The sequence below is a fragment of the Nyctereutes procyonoides genome, unplaced genomic scaffold (genome assembly GCF_905146905.1).
Source record: "Nyctereutes procyonoides isolate TBG_1078 unplaced genomic scaffold, NYPRO_anot_genome, whole genome shotgun sequence".
Taxonomy (NCBI): domain Eukaryota; kingdom Metazoa; phylum Chordata; class Mammalia; order Carnivora; family Canidae; genus Nyctereutes; species Nyctereutes procyonoides.
Window position 1 is genome coordinate 951,161 of NW_026575156.1, and position 20,234 is coordinate 971,394.

Here is a 20,234-nt window from a genome sequence, read left to right on the forward strand (position 1 = left end):
AGGCTATTGTGACAGGACCCAGAATGTACACAAAATAATATTCAAAATGTTTAAAATATCTAAAATTCAATCCTGAAACATTAGACAAAGAACCAGAAAAATTTGATCAAAGCTATAAGAAATGACAACTGACATAGGCCAAACACAAGATGGCTCAGCTATTGGAATTATCTGTTAAATTCTTTAAAGCAACTGTTATATTTTGTCACATATAAAGGTAAACATACTTGGAATTTTGGAACTGAAAAAAAATACAATAGTTGAAATTTAAAAAAATGAAATGGGCTTACTACAAAAAATTAGAGGAAAAGAAATAAATGGGTTATTTGAAAATAGATAAATAGCATTACCTAAACTGAGGAACAGTTTGATATTGATATATGGGACAGTATCAAATGGTCTAACATAAATGTGTCATTGGCAACCAGGAAAGAAGAAAGTGACTGAGCCAGGAACAAATGTTTGAAGAACTAGTTGCCAAAAACTTGAAAATTTGGCTTCATGACCATATCTTCTCATGTAAATTAGTGATTTAATTAAATGAAAAAATGGAAATTACTAGAAACATGTTCTTTTTAAAATTATTACCATGTATTCATGCATTGAACTGAATAGTCTTAGCATCCTGGACAAAATCAATTGACTGTAAATGTGAGAGTTTATTTCTATATTTTCAATCTATTCCAGTGATCTACATTTCTGTCCTTAGGCCACTAACACATTGTCTTATTTTCATATCATTGTATTAAATTTTGAAATCAAGAAGTATGAGTCCTTCAACTTTGTTCTCTTTTGAAGTTGTTTTATTCATTCTGGGTCCCTTGGATATTCATATGAATATTAGGATCAAATTGTCAATTTCTGTAAAGAAGTCAGCAGATATTTTGATAGGGATTGTGTATTGTATATTAAATTGGAAAATACTGCCATCTTAACAGCATTAAGCTTTCTTAGCAATTAACGTGGCATATTTTTCCATTTAATTAGGTCATGTTTAATTTAATAATGGTTTGTAGTTTTCAGAATACAAGTTTTGCACTTCTTTTACAAATTTATTCCTAGGTATTTTATTCTTATTGATGATATTGAAAATGGAATTGTTTAACTAATTTCATTTTTGGTCTGTATAGTACCAGTATATAGAAATACAAGTGAATTTTGTAAATTAATAATGTATTTTGCAATTTCAGTGAACTAATTAATTCTAATAGCTTTTGAGTGGATTCTTTATGATTTGATATGAACATGTCATCAGCAAATAGGGATAGTTCTATTTCTTTCTAATTTGGAAACTTACTAATATCATTTTCTTGCTTCTTTTACTTTGTCATACAATAATATCCGTTGTCTACATATACCATAGTTAATCCATTTATTACCCACTAAAGGATTCTTGGTTGCTTCCAAGTTTTGGAAAATATGAAGAAAGCTTCTGTAAACATCCATGTGCAGGTTTTTATGTAGACCTAACTTTTCAGCTCTGGGTAAATACCAAGGAACATTATTGCTGTATTATATGGCAAGAGCATTTTCAGTCTTTTAAGAAACTGCCAAATAGACTTCAAAGTAACTGCACCATTTTTCATTCCTTTCAGCAAAGAATGGGAGTTCCTATTGCTTCTTATCCTTTTGCTATTCTAATATGTGTGTGCAGATATCTCATTTTTTTCTTTAATTGGCATTTCTCTAATAACACATGACATGAAGCATTTTTTCTAGTGTTTATTTACCATTTGTGTATCTTCTTTGGTAAGGGGTCTGCTAAGGCCTTTGGGCAATTTTTTAATCTGGGATTGCATATTTTCTTATTGCTGTATTTTAAGAGTTTTTGTTCTTTTGGAAAAGGAATTCTTGGCCAGAGTTTTTGCAAATATTTTCTCTCAATCTGTGACAAGTTCTTCTCATTCTCTTGATGTTGTTTTCGCAGGACAAAGGTTTTAATTTTGCTAATGTTTAGCTTATCAAATATTTCTTTCATGGATCATGATGTTGCATCTAAAAATTGCCTAAAGTCATCTAAATTTTCTCCTATGTTGTTACCTAAAATAGAAGTTTACCTTAAAGATAAAAGTATGTTATCTTCTAAAACTTCAAAAAGAATTTTTTATCTTATATTTATGTCTGTGATTCTTTTGAGTTATTTTTGTGATGGCTGTAAGATCTGTGTCTAGATTTATTTTCTTGCACGTGGATGTCCAGTTGTTCCAACACTGTTTGTTGAAGAATCTGTACTTTCTCCATTGTAAAATAGGCTTTGTTCCTTTGTCAGAGAACAGTTGATTAAATTCACATGGGTCTATTTCTGGGTTCTCTGTTCTGTTCCATTGATCTATTCTTTCACCAAAACCACATGGACTTGATTAATATAATTTTATATTGTCTTGAAGTTGACAGTCCTCCACCTTTCTTCTCCTTTAATATATGTTGGCTATTATGGGTCTTTTTCTACTCTATATAAACTCCAGAATCAGTTTTTTTTTTTCAGAATCAGTTTTTAATATATACAAAACACTTGCTGGGATTTTGATTGGGACTGCATTAATATATAGATCAGTTTCAGAAAAACTGAAATCTTGAAAATATTGAGTCTTCCTATACATGAACATGGACTATGTCTTCATTTACTTAGTTCTTTCATTTCATTCATTAGAGTTTTGTACTTTTCTTCAGATAGATCTTGTATACATTTTTATTACATCTATATCTCAGTATTTCTACGTCAATGGTGCCAATGTATACGATATTGTGTTTTAATCTCAAATGCTACTTGCTCATTGCTGGTATGTAGGAAAGTGGTTGACTTTTGTACATTACCATGTATCCTACAATTTTTTTAATAATCACTTACTAGTTCCAGGAGAGTTTAGGTGATTATTTCAGATTTTGTACATATATGATTATGTGATCTGTGGACAAAGAGTTTTATTTTGTCTCCATTAACCTTTACGTTTTAAAATATTCTTTTCTTGACTAATTGTATTAGTTAGGACTTCCAGGATGTAGCTAAAAGAGAGTAGTGAAGGGCACCTGGGTGGCTCAGCTGATTAAGCAGCTACCTTTGGCTCAGGTCATGATCACAGTGTCCTGGGATTGAGCCCCACATGGAGCTCCCTGTGAGTGAGGAGCCTGCTTCTCCCTCTCCCTCTTCCCCTCCTCCCTGCTTGTACTCTCTCTCTCTCTCTCTTAAAAAGTGAGAAAATTGAAACCTTTTCACTAAGATCAGGAACAAATGTCCCCTCTCACCATTCCTTTTCTTTCTTTTTTTATAGATTTTATTTAAGTGTGATGTTACCTATAGGTTTTATACAGATATTCTTTATCAAAATGGTAAAATCTTCTATTCCTAGTTTACTGAGAGTTTTTATCATGAATGGGTGTCAGAATCATAATCTTTTGTCTGGGGACATTTTCACAATATGCTTAAAGTGCTATTACAATGAAAAAGCAGAAAATGAATGTTGGAATACCAGCAGACTGTGTTATCTATCACAGAACTCAAAATTGGTCATCATTTCTGTTCTATTTTACATTCCATAAGTACTTTTATTTATGGTATCTTTTTGAATATAGAGTAAATTTGATAAATTATTACTATGTAAAGACTAATTTATTAAACCTCAAAAAGACAATGACCTGCACAAGGTCCACATATATGCTCTAGTCCTTTGATCTTTTAAAATGTGTTACTTCCCTCTTAGTTAATTAAAATACATATTAAGAAATTCCATAAATGCTATATGAAGTTTGAAACCAAATAATGAATGTGGAGAATATAAAAGTTCATTGTTTGCCCTTAATCTACCACAGTGTCATTTACTGGGCAAGCACTAAGTATTAGCAAACAACTAAATTCCCAGTATTATAGGAATGAATGAGTCAGAATTATTTCTTTGATCTAGGTCTTTTTCCTTATTTATTTATTTATTTATTTATTTATTTATTTATTTATTTATTTATTATAGTCACTCAGAGGGAGAGAGAGAGAAGCAGAGACACAGGCAGAGGGAGAAGCAGGCTCCATGCACCAGGAGCCCGACGTGGGACTCGATCCCGGGTCTCCAGGATCGCGCCCTGGGCCTAAGGCAGGCGCCAAACCGCTGCGCCACCCAAGGATCCCTGATCTAGGTCTTTTTCATCAGGAATCTTATGAAATTCAGGGCTCCTGTAATAATAACAACGGTATATCCTGAATAGTATGTCCTATTTTTTTAAGATTTTATTTATTTATTCATGAGAGACACAGAGAGAGTGCAGAGACATAGGCAGAGGGAGAAGCAGGCCCCTCCCAGGAAGCCCGATGCAGGACTTCATCCAGAGACCTGAGATTACACCATGAGCCAAAGGCAGATGCTCAACCACTGAGTCAGCTACTGATCAATCTATAATGAAAATAAAAACTATTATTTTTTCCCAAGATTTTATATAAAAATATATATAAATATGCCTCAGGTAAATGAAACTTAACTGACTTTTCTAAGATTACATAGAAAGTGAGGTTTAGATCCCTAATTGGAATCTTTAATGTGCAGTGGCCTATTGGTACTATGACCCAAAATCATTTTTAAACTTAGAGACTCAGATAGCTTAGTGTGAATTCCAGAAAAATAAGGTTATTATTTATTGGATTGGCTGGAGACTAGGATGGTCCAGATAATCACAAATTGTTTAAAAATGGCATAAGTTCCAAGCAACATGCAAATAATAGCTGGTCTTAAAGAATTAGTTATATATGTGTGTATTAAAGCAAAGAAAATTTCATCTTTTAAGAACAAAAAGCATTATGGTCTACCAGAACTATTCAAAAAAAACGATGAAAATTGGTAATCACTACATTTTATTTTGCAGACTTTATGGTGTGGGAATCGATAGAGGGTAAATTTAAAATATATGGTAAAAGTTGTTAAATGTGTTTCAGTTTACTCTAATGTTTGAAAACATTTACCAACCCTCTAGTAACTATAATCAATGTTTGCTTTTTCACTCTTTTTTATTCTCCTTCAAGAATATATCTTTGGAAGAAAACCCAGCAATAGCATAAACACTTGACTTGAATACTTTTCTCCTTACATTTACAGAAGCCCTACTGGGAAAGCAGAGTAAAACTGAGATCATACATAATACATAGATCCTAGAGCATAATCCTGATAATGCTAAATAAATCACAAAACTAAAAAAATCTATTTTTTTTTAGTCATCCATAATATCAGAAAATTCTGTCACATTGACCTTAAGGTTATTTCCATAAATTATTTTAATTTTTCCATCAATATATTTCATTCATAAACTCTCCTATAATGGATAAATGGAAAACATGCTAATATCTGGAGGAAGAATACATATCCTGTACTTGTGTTTTGTTTTTGTTTGACTTCCTTTGTTGAAACTTTTGGATATTAGATTTAAAAATATCTTACTCTATTACTTTAGGATACTATATTACCTATTTTTTGTAGGCTTATTACTACTTGCTTGATATGTAGGAGGCATTTTTTAACATCACAAATATGATCCATAAAATGAGTATCCTGGAATATATGCTTATTTTTATAACATTGAAATTACACCTATGTGATGACACACAAAAAATATAGTTCTTTATTAATAGTGCTTCATTTTTTAAAGTCTTTTACTTTTTGGTAAGAAATTATTTAATTCTTTCTCTTTTTCCTCTGGCAATGAAAAGATGTCCTTTGTTCACGTATGCTCTTGTGCAACTTCCAGATAAATATTTTTTTAGGAGGTGGAGATTTCTGCTATTGCTGATAACCAGGCACTAACTACAGTGAGGAATAGAGCCCATGAGTGGAAAACTGTGAAAGCTTGATATAATTTCACAGAAAATATTGTTATCAAAAGAACAAAGTTATCCACATGTGATCAGCTGCCTAGGCACTTACTGGGTGGGGGGGGTAAGAGAAACAATAAAAGAAAGGGGGCACTCATAGCAACAAAAATGTCTTATGGTCATAAGTTCTAAGGACAGAGGGAAAATGAATGTATATAAAGTGCAATTTTCAAAGATTATCACATTAACATATACACACACATCACCTAAAATTACTTCATTACTGCATTTGAGTCTGAACTCTGGTCTATAAGTGTTTCTGGTAGAGTTGATTTCAACCGTATATGCTTTGGTAATCTAGCACTTTGATAAAATAAAAGTGTTCCCTTTGTATGGACTAAAAATCTAAGAAAACTCCAAATTAAATCTAGATGTAAGATTATAAATCATACCCATGTTCTCACAGATTTGTGTGAATTTGGAAATTGCCTGTGAATATTTGTTTTTAAAGTGTTTGTAATATCTACCAAAATTTAAGATTTGGTCTGATTGCATTTTAAATTAAATTGAGTAATTGTTTTGGATTTGGGATTTTACATTGAAAGACATAACAGCTTTAAATTTACTATATTACCATGTTTAAGAGAATTGAATTTGCATTTACAAAATGGATAAGTTTAGTTGATTACATTGAAATTGGTTGTTTAAATGCTTGAGAAGGATTGATTTGTTTGTTTCTGGCACTGAAAGTTTTAAGATTATTAAATTCATTACATTTAAAATATAACTTAAATCTCTTAAAGAAACATTAATTATGTTTTTATAATTTAGCTCTTTTTTTATTCTTGAGTTGATCCTTGAAATAGATTAACAGCTAAAGCCAAATATAACTAGTATGGGGTTTGAGGGTTTTTTTTTTTCCCTTTAAAATGTTAATTCAATAAAATAATATTAACAAACACCTACATAAGGACATGAAGTTTCTTTTTGAGATGATGAGATGTTCTAAACTTTTCTGTGATGATGGCTGCACATATCTGCAAATATTCCTTAAAACATTAATTGTACATTTTAAGTGTGTGAATTTTTGTCTCAGTAAGACTGCTAAAAAAACAAGTTGACATAGTCTTTTTTGCTCAAGATTCATCTCTCAGTCACTAAAATTTTTCATCTCATGTGACTAACCATGAATTTTTCTTTTTTTTTTTTTAATTTTTCTTTTGAGAAATTATCAGTGGTAGAAATGTAGGCAGTTCTCACTTTCCCATTTTAAAAATGTATTTAATTTTCAAAAAAGTTTTAAATGCCACCTTGTACATAAATTATTGCACCATCTCATTATCCCTCAGAATAAATTCCAATAATTATTTAAGTGCTTGAAAATTTTTAAGAATTTAAGCTTTTGATTGCTTTCTTAAATTTTCCTGTAGCAACTCATACTTTTATCTTTAGTGTATTATAGTCCACACCTTACCATACCCAGCTACACAAAGGGTTTTAATTATTAAAAAAAAACTAACTAATTCCATTGTGAAGATTTAATATCTCATTATCACTATTGTTTTAATATAGATTGATTGAGAACTTGTAAGGATAGCAATTTTTTTTTTATGTATAACTGTATCAGTCAATCTAGTTCCAGTCAGGAAAAGGAAACCATGGAGTAATATGATCAGAAAAAAATTAATAAAGAATTACTAACTATAATAGGTGATTAGCATAATGAGGGTTTAACTTCCACAAAGTAAGACTTCTAAATACAGGATAGCAGATACAAGAAGAACCATTTCCTCTTGGGCTGAGATAAAGCACAACCTCACTCAGTCCCGCTCACAACACAGGGCTGAGATCTAGACTTAGAGAGGGCTTTGTCATGGCAAAAAGTGCATTACTGATGGAGCTTGCTAGAAATCTGCCCTTCAGGGAGCCAAGGAGACCTGTTCTCTGGCAGATGCCTCACTAGAGGCACTCTGATACAAACCTGCCCTAAGGATTCTGAAAAAAGATATTGGCTCCTTAGTGCTTCTGGGCACTGAGGACTATAGGAATTAGGTACTAGAAATCTTATAAGTGCTGCAGGATGAGTGCTGAGGATGCCATGTGTGCCAGCAGAGCCCAACAAGCAATCATACCACAACCAGGAAGCAAAATGTTTTTTCCTGCAATGTTGCTCCAATACCCTCTACTGGCAAAGCTTTAATGGAAGATGGCAAAAGGAAAACATCAAAAACAGTCCAGATCCATTTTCACAGAGGAGGTACAGAGGGTGAATTTGGAGTTAGGAAGAAAGAGAAGGACAAACACTACACTGTTTTTAATGTTTATATTGAGAATTGTACATTCATTTACATTTAAAATGTTTCTATCAGAAGGTGAATTTTGTACTGATTTTAAGATATTTCATCATAATTGTTGAAAATGATTAGAATTTGTAATATATCTTTCCATTTGTGTTGAATTTTTATTTACTCCCTATCTTAACTTTTATGCAAGAAACTTATTCATGTTTTTCTCTGTTATACTATTAAAACATTTCACCATATTGAATGGCTTATATATTTATCTTTTTATTTTTACAATATTTTGTTATTTTACACTTAGTAATTTTAATCCCTTTGGAAATTATTTTATCATATCATATTGGGATATTTTATTGCTGGCATCCATTGAGGCCCTAAAGCCACTTGCATCAATGTGGGCTGTACTTTGTTCCACTAAACATCTTGTTTTAAATTTCCCTCAGGAAGAGAGATTCATTCAATAGAATTCATAAAGAGGGATTCCAAGAATCACATGAAGAAATGGAAGTAAGGACAAAAACTGAACTGAAGATATAGTGATATGTAGTGCAAATCTCCCTGCAAAAAGAAAGGATTTCCTTCTTCATTCTAGAGCAGCTGAAATACTATCCCAGACAGTCCTCAGGTGTCAGGATTCTTCAGAAAAATCCTGCAGCTTTATACAGCTATCTCACTCAATTCAGAGATGACTACTTGTATCAGGACTCCTTTGCCCAAGGCAGTCCTAGAAGCAACTGACCAGTACTTATCTTTTCCAAACAGTTGTTACCTTCTCCACTTCTTAATATAATGGAGAATATAACCAACATTAATTAGCTAAAAAAAAGACCTTTAACTTTACAATTATTATATCAATAACCGCTGAAATATTTATTTACACATTGATAAATTTAGCCAATGCAAGTCCCCTTAAAATGTCCATTAGTGAGAGTAAGAAATCTCAGAATCTATACATACCATACCCCACCAATACAAGGACTAGCTTTGTTCATGAATCCTTATGTTTTTGTTTGTTTGTTTCTTGGCAATCAGTTATTTGAAATGTGTAATAATCCATCACAGAATTTCTGCTATGGTAAATTCATGAATATCATGTTATTTGAGAAAACATAATCAGAAGGATTATGTTTTTGTTTGTGTGTTTTTCTTGTAACATATATATTTAAAATTCAATAGAAAACCAATTTATCAAAATTGAACTCCCATTTTTTTTAGCTTGCAAGAACATTAAGAAATCAGAATCTCAGACTATTTCGAATGAACAAGCTTCTACTCAACAACAGAAACTATCAACAAAATGAAACGGCAACTAATGGAGAAGATATTTGTGAACCCCATATCTAATAAGGGGTTAATATGAAAATATATTAAAAACATCATACAATTCAATAGAGAAAAAGAACCAATTAAGTAATGGGCAAACACCTCAATAGACATTTTTCCAAAGAAGACATACAAATGGCCAATAAGTACATGAAAATATGCACAACATCATTAATCACTAGGAAAATGCAAATCAAAATCATGACGACAGATCATCTCACATTTGTTAGAATGGCTATTATCAAAAAGACAAAAAATAACAAATCCTGGTGAGGATGTAAAGAAAAAAGAGCCCTTGTACATTGTTGGTGGGAATGAAAACAGTATAGAGGTTCCTCAAAAATTTAAAATAGAACTTCCATATGATCCAGCAATTCTACTTATGGGTATATATCTGAAGGAAATGAAATTACTATCTAAAAGAGATATTTGTACTGTCATGTTCATTCCAGCATTATTCACAATGGCCAAGGTATGGAAAACAATCAAAGTGTTAACTGATGGATGAATACATAGAGAAAATGTATATGTATATGTATTTATGTATATATACATATATGTATGTACATGCATGTATACACACAAAATGGGATTTTATTCAGACAAAAAAGAAGGAAATCTTGTCATTCATGGCAACATGGACATACCTGAAAGGCATTATGCTAAGTGAAATAAACTAGACAGAGGGAAAAAAATACTATAGGATCTCACTTATATGTGAAATCTAAACAAACTAAACTCATTGAAGCAGAGAGTAGAATGGTGGTTGCCAGTGGCTAAGGAGTGGGAGAAACAGGGAAAGGTTTTAAAAGGCTACAAACTTTCAGTTATAAGATAAATAAGGTTGAGGAAATAATGTATAACCCGGTTACTACAGATGACAATTCTGTCTTATATGACTGAAATTTGCTAAGAGAGTAGAAATTAAATGTTCTAATACACAAAAAGTAAATATATGAAGAGATGGATGTTCTAACTTGATGGGGAGAATCAATATTTCCACAATATATATGCATACCAAATCATCACATTTTACACTTTATATATCTTAGAATTTTGTCAACTATACCTCAACAAAGCTGAAAAAAAGGAAGTCAGAGCTTCACAAATATAGCATTTGGAAGGTTCCCCATCCTCATAAAGACCTCTCATAACTGTAGCAGTTTGTGTTTAAATGCTTAAATATCAAGTTGATATCTTTGCACATTCACAGCCCCAGTGGGATAGGGCTTGGCACATAGAAAAACAAAGTTGTAACATGAAATCTTGCAATAAAAATTTTCTATCATTGTGCTAGAAAATAATGCTATGACAATAATATTATGTCAGCAATGAGCATCCCAATTATTATTGAGATAATTATATAATATAATAACAATTATTTATAAATTATAGTTATAAATAATTGGATAATTATTTCAAAATAAATATATCTGTGATCTTTTTCCCAAAGATTCTAATTTAGTTTTCTGGTTCTCTAGCAATGAGGAGCTACTACACCAATTGTAAGACTAGCTCATTGAATAAAAAGATACTAGGAAGCTACAAATGGATAACCTTTCATTTAATGTAAATTTTCTGATTATTACCTATACTGAACAATATTATATTAGCTAATCATCTGAAGTCATTAGAACATTTCATCCTTTGCCTATTTCCTTCTCTTCTCCCTCCTTTAAAAAAAATATTTATTTATTTATTTATTATTTATTTATTTATTTATTTGAGAAAGGGAAAGAGAGCACTCGAGGGGGTGGGGGGTGGCAGACAGAGAATCTTAAACAGGCTCCATATTCAGTGCAGAGCGTGATGTGGGCTTGATCTCACAACCCTGAGATCATGACCTGAGCTGAAACTGAGAGTCAGATGCTTAACTGACTGAGCCACTCAGGTGCCCCTCCTCCCTATCCTTAAACATGCATCCCAAACACTGCTTTTTTCTGCAGCTTTCCCCTAATCTCTGGAAGGTAGCATCCTTCCTCATTGTGCTCCAAAATACATTACTAACAATTCTATTATAGCACTTAAAACATTATGTGGCAATGATTTGTTTATAGTATGTCTAACCCACTGGATTATCAGTTTTCAGGGCAGTAATCAAGTTTGTAAACATATCACTAAGCAGTAGCAATAGAAATTGCTTTATAAAATTGGTTAAAATAAATATGGGTGATGACATCCAAGCTGCAATAGGATCACAACAATTCAATGTCATGGCACTCTGATTTTCAGATAATACCAGTTTCACTTCCTTGTGTTGGTTTTTGGCAGCAATAGCACTTGAAGGGCAATTTTGAGAAAACTCAACTAATATTCTTGGCAGATATTTAACCTTATGAAAGGAAATCACTTACCCAGGGCTTTAGTATTTTTATTTCAGTGACATTTAAAATGGAAATGAGTCCATTTTCTTTTCAGATTTTATTTTTTTATTTTTTTTTTAAAGATTTTTTTTAATTTTTATTTATTTATGATAGGCACACAGTGAGAGAGAGAGAGGCAGAGACACAGGCAGAGGGAGAAGCAGGCTCCATGCACCGGGAGCCCGACGTGGGATTCGATCCCGGGTCTCCAGGATCGTGCCCTGGGCCAAAGGCAGGCGCCAAACCGCTGCGCCACCCAGGGATCCCTTCTTTTCAGATTTTAAAATATGTTTTGGTTCAAAATTAAACCCATTCAGTGAATTAATCAACTAGCATAAAATCAGAATATAAGAGAATTGAAAAAGCAGAGGTTTTTTTTTTTTTAGTGAGGCTCTTGTATTTGATACATTCTATATTCTATGTTGATTATACCAATAGTTAAAAACATTGCAATTGATATTCAATAAAATCATTATTTCTAGTACATAGCGAACATTTAACTATTTCTATTTCTCTATGCAGAAAATATAATTTAGATTCAATATATATTTTTACTTTTAATCATTCCAGGAAAATTAGTTATTCTAAAATATTTTAAATTTTATTTATAGATTTTGGCATTAATAATAGCTTTTAAATCTTACTGTATTTTTGTGTTATTATGATACTGAAAATGTTTATAGGAATGAAATGAAAATAAAATGTAAAAAGAATTAATCTCTAAAGTATCTATAGTTACTTTTTTTTTGGTTTGTTTATAAAGCCTTTGGGGCACCTGTGGCTCAACTGGTTAGGCATCAGACTTGGTTTCAGCCCAGCTCATGATCTAGGAGTCCTGGGACTGAGCTCCATGTAGGGCTCCTCACTCAGCAAGGAGTCTGCTTGGGATTCTCCCTCTCTCCCTCTGCCCCTCCTGCTTATTCTCTCTCTCTCTCATTCCAAAATAAAAATAAAAAATAAAAAAAAAGGTTTTGTTCATCTTGATCAGGTAAAGGATAAACTCTCTCTCTTTTTTTTTAAAGATTTTATTTATTTATTCATGAGAGACCAAGAGAGAAAGGTAAAGACATAGGCAGAGGGAGAAGCAGACTGCCCATGGGGAGCCTGATGTGGGACTCGATCCCAGGACCCCAGGATCACGCCCTGAGCCAAAGGCAGATGCTCAACCACTGAGCCACCCAGACACCCTAGGTAAAGGATAATCTCAATGTCAATTTGCTACCTAATCATCAATTTCAATTTAACAGATTCACTACCCTAAAGACACTGCAGCTACAGACTTTGACAACATAACTTAAAATGAAAATCTCCCTTGTTCTGTAAAATTGTATGCTGAAAGAATAAATAGTTCCCTGAAATAACCAACATTAGTACCTGGTGTAGGTTTTAGGTCAAATAACAAAACCAGGAGCAAAACAAGGCCAACTACATTGTAACTTGATAGCCAGTAAGTACAAACATTGAAAGATCCAGGCACCAAATGTGAGCATGTATGCCAATCCTAGAGACTAATGTGTAACCACAGAAACAAAACCTAAAAACCTTAAATCCATCATGTACACTTAATGTAAAATTCAAAGCTTGAATTTACCCAGGAAATGCTCCAATATCTAGAGCTGAAACTGCTCTTTGATGCACCAGGGAGATCTGTTGTAATGACTCAGTCACTTAGATTTGTGTTAATATGCATAAAATTTAAAGTATACTTTTTTCCTGCTACTCCTTCCTATGTTTGAATATGTGTATGCTTCACTACTCAGCTCATGCACTAATGCATCAAAAATGATGAAATTTACTACTATGACTTTTTCTAAGAACTCACACTAATGTTGGAAGCAAAGGCAAAAGAAAAATTAAATTCCCTTACTACTTACAGCCTATTCACAAGTCCTTGAAACAGGCAGAGTGACCTTCCTCTAGGGACTCAGGTGCCTCAATGTTAATACTTTGCTAAGGGCAAAAGGCAATCTTAGCTCAACTGCCAGGATCCTGTACATGTACTTTAACATATAAAAATTTCTTTGGATGCTTCCTTTATCTCCCCCTCACCCCAGATACATGTTGGCAGTCATCCTCCATGCATATGACCCACCAATATACTTCTGAAGGGTCTCATGACTAAGATTTTATTAGACAGTGATAAAAGGCCTTTTTCTAAGAATAGCTAGCTCCCTCAAGGTCCTGGAAACCTTGCTTCCAAAATTCATTCGAGACTTACACAATCCTTAACCCCCTCCCAACTTGAAAGTATATAATGGGCCACACCTCATGACCCCAGTGCAGGTTTTTCTGCCCATGCCTGTCCCATGCTTCAACAAAATCACATTTTTGCACCAAAGATGTCTTAAGAGTTCTTTCTTGGCCCTTGGGTGGGCCCCACCACTTCAAAACACATTAATAATTAACACCCAAGATACCTTCCTATGAATGTCCTAAACATTTTGTTTAGCTTGGTGTTTGCTGTACCATAATACCAACAGAATACACCTAATTTCCTCAGCCACTGCTTCAAATATCTGTACCTAATTTTTGCTCAAATTTTAACAACCTCATACCTATCTGCCAAAATCCTTGTTAAAATGTAACTATTTTTGGTACCCTTAATCTGTAACTCCTACACACACTTTAATAGTGCCTTTTCCTTGAGAATATCTGGACATTTTTATCAAGAGAACAATTAAAGCCATGGTATTATGATTAGCCGAAGCTCTTTCTAGCAGACCACTGATTAAGTCTGATTTAGCATTTCATAACAAATGGCTTTCCAGAGGCAGGAACAAAGTAGTGTTTTCTATTCATGAAAGGAGCTAACAACATTCTTTGTGCTAAAAAGGTTCACTTCAAAATATAATCCAGAAGATTCGAAGTCTGCTAGAAACCTTTCACTAATGACAACACTATGACAAGGTCTCCAGATACACAGTGAAGAAACATTAATATGGTGGACACCTCAGTTAACAGAACACATCTAACAAAAATGGGCAACAGGGTGACGCTATAGCTAGTTATTTATAAAGGGCTATAGTTTCTCCATATGGGTCCATACTCCCTACAAAATAAATTTGCCTTAGATATTGCTTATTTAAAATTACATTTTTATAGGGGGAGCCTGAGTGGCTCAGTCAGTTAAGTATCTGCCTTCAGCTCAGGTCATGATCCCAGGGTCCTGGGATTGCATCCCACATGGAGCCTTGCATCAGGCTCCCTGCTCAGTAGGGAGTCTGCACCTTTCTCTCTCCTGCCCCTTCCCCGACTCATGCTTGCTCTCCCTCTCCTTTCATAAATAAATAAAATGTTTGTAAATAAATAAATAAATAAAATTCTATTTTTACAGAAGTATTTAGTACCTGACACAGAAAAATGCTCATATAAGGAAGCATGTATTTGAGGTTTAACATAAAATCATACAAACAAAATTTGTATAAACAAATCCAAATTGAGTCATAACACAGATAACTAAAGACAAAGTAAAAACAAAGACCACTAATGGACCATTAGACACAGCTGAGTCTTTGTTTTTTTTAAGATTTTATTTATTTATTCATGAGAGACACACAGAAAGAAACAGAGACATAGACGAGGGAGAAGCAGGCTCCCTGTGGAAAGCCTGATGCAGGACTGGATCCCAGGACTCTGGGGTCAAGACCTGTGCCAAAGGCAAATGCTCAACCGTTGAGCTACCCAGGTGCCCCACAGCTGTGTCTTGTACACTACAAAGTCTTTTACAAAATAATGATGTTACATCAACAAAAGACCAATCTTCCATGTCATCCTGCAAGATGGGAGACTTCAGAAGTCTCCTCCTGTTTTCTCCAAAGTCCTCCTGGTAATTGTTTTGGGTGATTGCCACCCTCTCAAGATACCCTGACATAAGTGTTCCGTTGGCCACTGGAGTCTACGTATCTCTGTCCTTATTCATAGTTCCCGTAGTTTTATGCAGTAAAATCACAGCCGTCATAGCCACTATAGTTCTGATCACCATCATAACCACTATTGCAATTTCCATATTCTTGGTCATAATAGTTTTTAAATCCTTTGTTCCAGTTTTGGCCCTGAACTGTTTTGGTCTACAACCTCTAGGATCACCCTGTCCACCAACTGCAGTACTTCTTCCACCTTCTTATTGTTGCTGTTGCTGCCTATCTACCTCTTTGGGTTGTGAAACTTTGATTTCACACTTCATAGGACCAATTTTATGAGATCTGCATTTATTTATTATTTATTTATTTATTTATTTATTTATTTATTTATTTCAAGTTTTTATTTAAATTCTAGTTATTTAACATATAGTGTAATATTGTTTCACAAGTAGAATTTGGTGATTCATCACATACATATAATAACCAGTGGTCAGATGATATCTCCTAACAATATCTTTACGGGCTCTTCATTTGTACATGTGATAAAACAAAATTATCTTCTCTTGTTTTTGTATCCAAGGAAAGTTCAATATTTCAATCTCTCCAAAGTCTCCTCAATATTCTTTAATTGTTCTTTAGAACAATTGTGGGTTCAATCTACCCACAAAAACCTCTTTTTGGGGGGTTCTTTTCTTTGGGGGGTGTCTATCAATTTGCCATCTAGTTTGTGTTGTTTTCATTCCAAAATCTTATCAACATAAACAGCATCTTTGCAAAGCATAAATCCAAATTCTCTTGATCTTCCAGTCCCTGGATCTATTTTAATTGTACAGCCTACAAATTCCCAGATCAAAATGAATATTCAGTCAGATCTTTCTTGCTTGTATCCCAGCTCAAGCCTCCAATAAATATTAACCTGGCTCAAGCAACTGTTCTACATTTCTCATAACACTGCACTGAAAACTCAGAAAACCAAAGGTACCAACATTTTCAAGCAAAAGAAACAAAGCAAAACGAGTCATTTTTCCCAACTGAGGTTTTTCCTCGAGTATATTCTTTGGGATTTTCAGTTTATCCCTCTATCTCCAGAGAACTGTGATGTGAAATCTCAAAATATATAATTCATATCTCTAGAGAGTAATATACATTAAGTTGATAAATGTTTAACAATAAGCTTGGTAAACAACAACAACAACAAAAAACCCAGATTGTACCATTTGCCCATTGCTATGGTCTTAATATCAATCCTCCCCACCACCATGATCACTTTTTAAGGTAATAATGAGATGTTAAGCTGAGTGCAAAATTCAGAAGAGGTGTGTTGTAGTACACTATTATTTATTTCTCCCATATAGATGAAATAGATAAAATAACATCAAGAGCATGTACGATAACACAGTAAAATAATTATGATGTAGTTTTTAAGATTTATTAACCTTTAAAAATAATTCATGCAAGTTTATGTAATTTAACTTTCAAGAACAGCTGTATTTAACAACCAACTTGTAAGACTAGCTCTCATTATCCAGCACATGCTGGATCTAGCATACCGCTGGTAGTAGATGTGTTTCATATCTTTTGCTAGTTGACATTAAATATCTGAAATAACATAGATTATTCTCAGTTTTAGTGATTGAGAATTTTGAAAACAAATGAAAATTGATTTAAATACTTATTACCTTTCTTTAAATTGACAAAAGAAAAAGCAGTGTCTAAAAAAAAAAACAGTATCTAGAATTATATGACCCTTCCTCTACATTGTCCATTTCATTTATGTTACTTTTATGTAAACCTCTTTATGAATTCCTTTTCTTAAATGTACAATTTATGAAATGAAAAGATAATGGAAGCAGGGGATTCCACTGCTAATTTTAACCACTAATTTTAGCTCAGATAAAACTTGCCTTGGCAGTTGCCTCTCACCTGTCTCATTTGTGGATATGGAAATGAGGAGGCCAAAAGTCAGGGACCTTTCTTGGAGAAAATACATTGTTGAGTTCAAGACAAAAGACACAGTGATGTAAGTACTCAAAGTTTTAAAACTTTGACAGTGGAGTGATATTTCTTGATTCATTTAAGATCACATTTTTTTAAAAAGGTTTTATTTATTTGAAAGAGACAGACAGAGATAAGGAGAGAGAGTTTGAGCTGGAAAGAGAGAGAGAGCAGACTCCTTACTGAACAGGGAGCCTGACTCAGGGCTCAGCCTCAGGTCCCGGGATCATGATCTGAGCTGAAGGCAGACACTTAACTGACTGAGCCACCCAGGTGCCCCTAAGGTCACATTCTAAGATTCATTCTAAGATTACAGTATAGTCGGTCTGCTTCTTTCTTTGGAAATTTCCTATGAGCCCTTATGTTCCACCTTGGCTCATTCTCTTGGCCATCTCTGGTCAAACCAGCAATGGACACCTTTCCAACTTGGTTCACTGTCCTATATTTCCCTGAGTTTGCAATTAGAATCAATTAGCCAGTTCAACAAGGCTGGAATTATAATGCATAACCTCAGTATTGATATAGACAAATATATTTGTGATGGGGCCTAGAGAAGCAAAGAAAATTATTTTTTCTTTCTTTCTTTCTTTTTTTTTCTTTCTTTCTTTCTTTTTTTTTTTTTTTTAGATTTTATCTATTTATTCATGAGAGACACAGAGAGAAGGCAGAGACATAGGCAGAGGGAGAAGCAGGCTCCGTGCAGGGAGCCCAATGTGGGACTCAATCCCCAAACTGTGGGATCGTGCCCTGAACGGAAGGCAGACACTCAATCACTGAGCCACCAGGTGTCCCGCAAAGAAAATTCTAGAAGGGAAAATAAATAAAGAAATAAGTAGGAAAACAGGGAGAAAAGAGAAAGGTCAAGTGCTTTAGAGTGCTTGGTTCCAGTTTTCTCCCTAAATTACCAAGTATCCCTGCTTTAAGCTTCTATGAAGCATATTAAGTTGGTTCTGTTATATAATTTTAAAAGCATTAAATAGCATATAAGGTTTAAGAGTATCTGTATTTCAGGGTCTATTCATGTCAAAATGAACTACAATATCATGGATCTCTACAGATCCATTATACTACTCACATGTATGCATTTCAGCATACTTCCCCTATCCAGGTACAAGAATTTTTAAACAAGATAAGAAACATAATAGACTTTTAAATACACAGATTAGCTGTATTTTGGGGAGGAGTAGGAAACAAGGGAGTACCCTGTGTATACTCTAGAAATAAATACTTCCAGGCTCTCAAGATTACTCCTTGTGCTTTCCAGTCAGTATTTAGCAAGTGAGTCAGTTAATTAACACTTATCAATTATAGGCTGACAGTTAATGCAGAGGAGTCCGAATGCAGAACATCATCCCTACCCTGTATGCAATCAGTTAAGTCTTGGGAGAGAGTCACAAACACATGCAAAAAGAGTTTATAATAATAATAAACATAGCTCTTGATTCTTATTCTCCATGGGTCATGCTATTCTTTTCCATTTTCAAATCCATTATTCTTTTCTATTTAAGGTATCTGTGCATTAAGGCTAATATCCTTGAGGAGATAAAAGCCAAATGCCAAAGCAGATTTGATCATAAGTTAGGCAGATGGTGGTGATTTGATTAGGAATTTGTGCACTGAGTTGTCACCTGCGATCTCTGCAGGACTTTTTATCTTTCCTCTTGTGTAGTTTGACCAGTTGTGTTGAATGGTAATTCAAAAAATATAGTTTGGTCAATACTGTAGTAATATAGAACTTCTGATTTTTAAAATTCAATCTTCGTTTTTCTTGTCTTCTCAACAAATTTATTGGTCACTTTCTTTCTTTCTTAGTTTCCACCACAGTATAATTCTTATAGAATAATTTACACTTATCTACCATGCTGCCATCTGCCTTTTTAGAGGAAAACCCTTTAATGCTTATCTGCTGAGAGTTATGAAATTACACCGATGATAACATGTACATCAATCTATTATCTGTAGGTATTCTCTATAAAGGAGAATGTGAAAATAAAATAATGAAGAAAATGATATATTGTACCTTACGGACTTGAGATTTCCATAAAGAAATGGGTTAAATAAGAACTTAGTAAGTTAAAAGGCAATATAGAAAATTCTTATTTTTATACAATTGCTTACTGAATCCTTAACCTGACTTAAAAAAACCATATTAGCATATATTTGAGAAAGCATATTTGTAATTGATTCTACATTCTAGAAAATAATTTGCAGATACTGTAACTTAAATGGAACAGATAAATTATAGCAACAATTCAAAAAATTTATAATGGATAAATGTATGATAAATTAATGTTCATTTTCTTATATATCTATAGCTTAATTATTATACCCTATATTTTAATAATTTCCAAATAAGAATTTTCATTGTTACAATTGACATAGCTGGTGCTTGCCTCCAATCTAAGATTATGATATTAATTATACTTTTGGAACATATTCTTGCTCATATGACTATCTCTGTTTCAAGGTGCTGTCTTCTAAAACTAATGTGGCCTCTTAGTTAGAAGAACAATGCTCATTGGGTTCCTAAAATATCTTAGCATCCTACCAAAATGTTGCACTCATAATCTCTACAGAGCACAGGAATACTTCCTAAGCATTTTCTCCA

At 33.4% G+C, this 20,234-nt stretch overlaps 1 pseudogene; it reads right to left on the reverse strand.

The window, feature by feature from the left end:
• The window catches only part of LOC129502275 (TAR DNA-binding protein 43-like), a 172,745-nt pseudogene that overhangs the window by 66,865 nt on the left and 85,646 nt on the right, over positions 1 to 20,234 (reverse strand).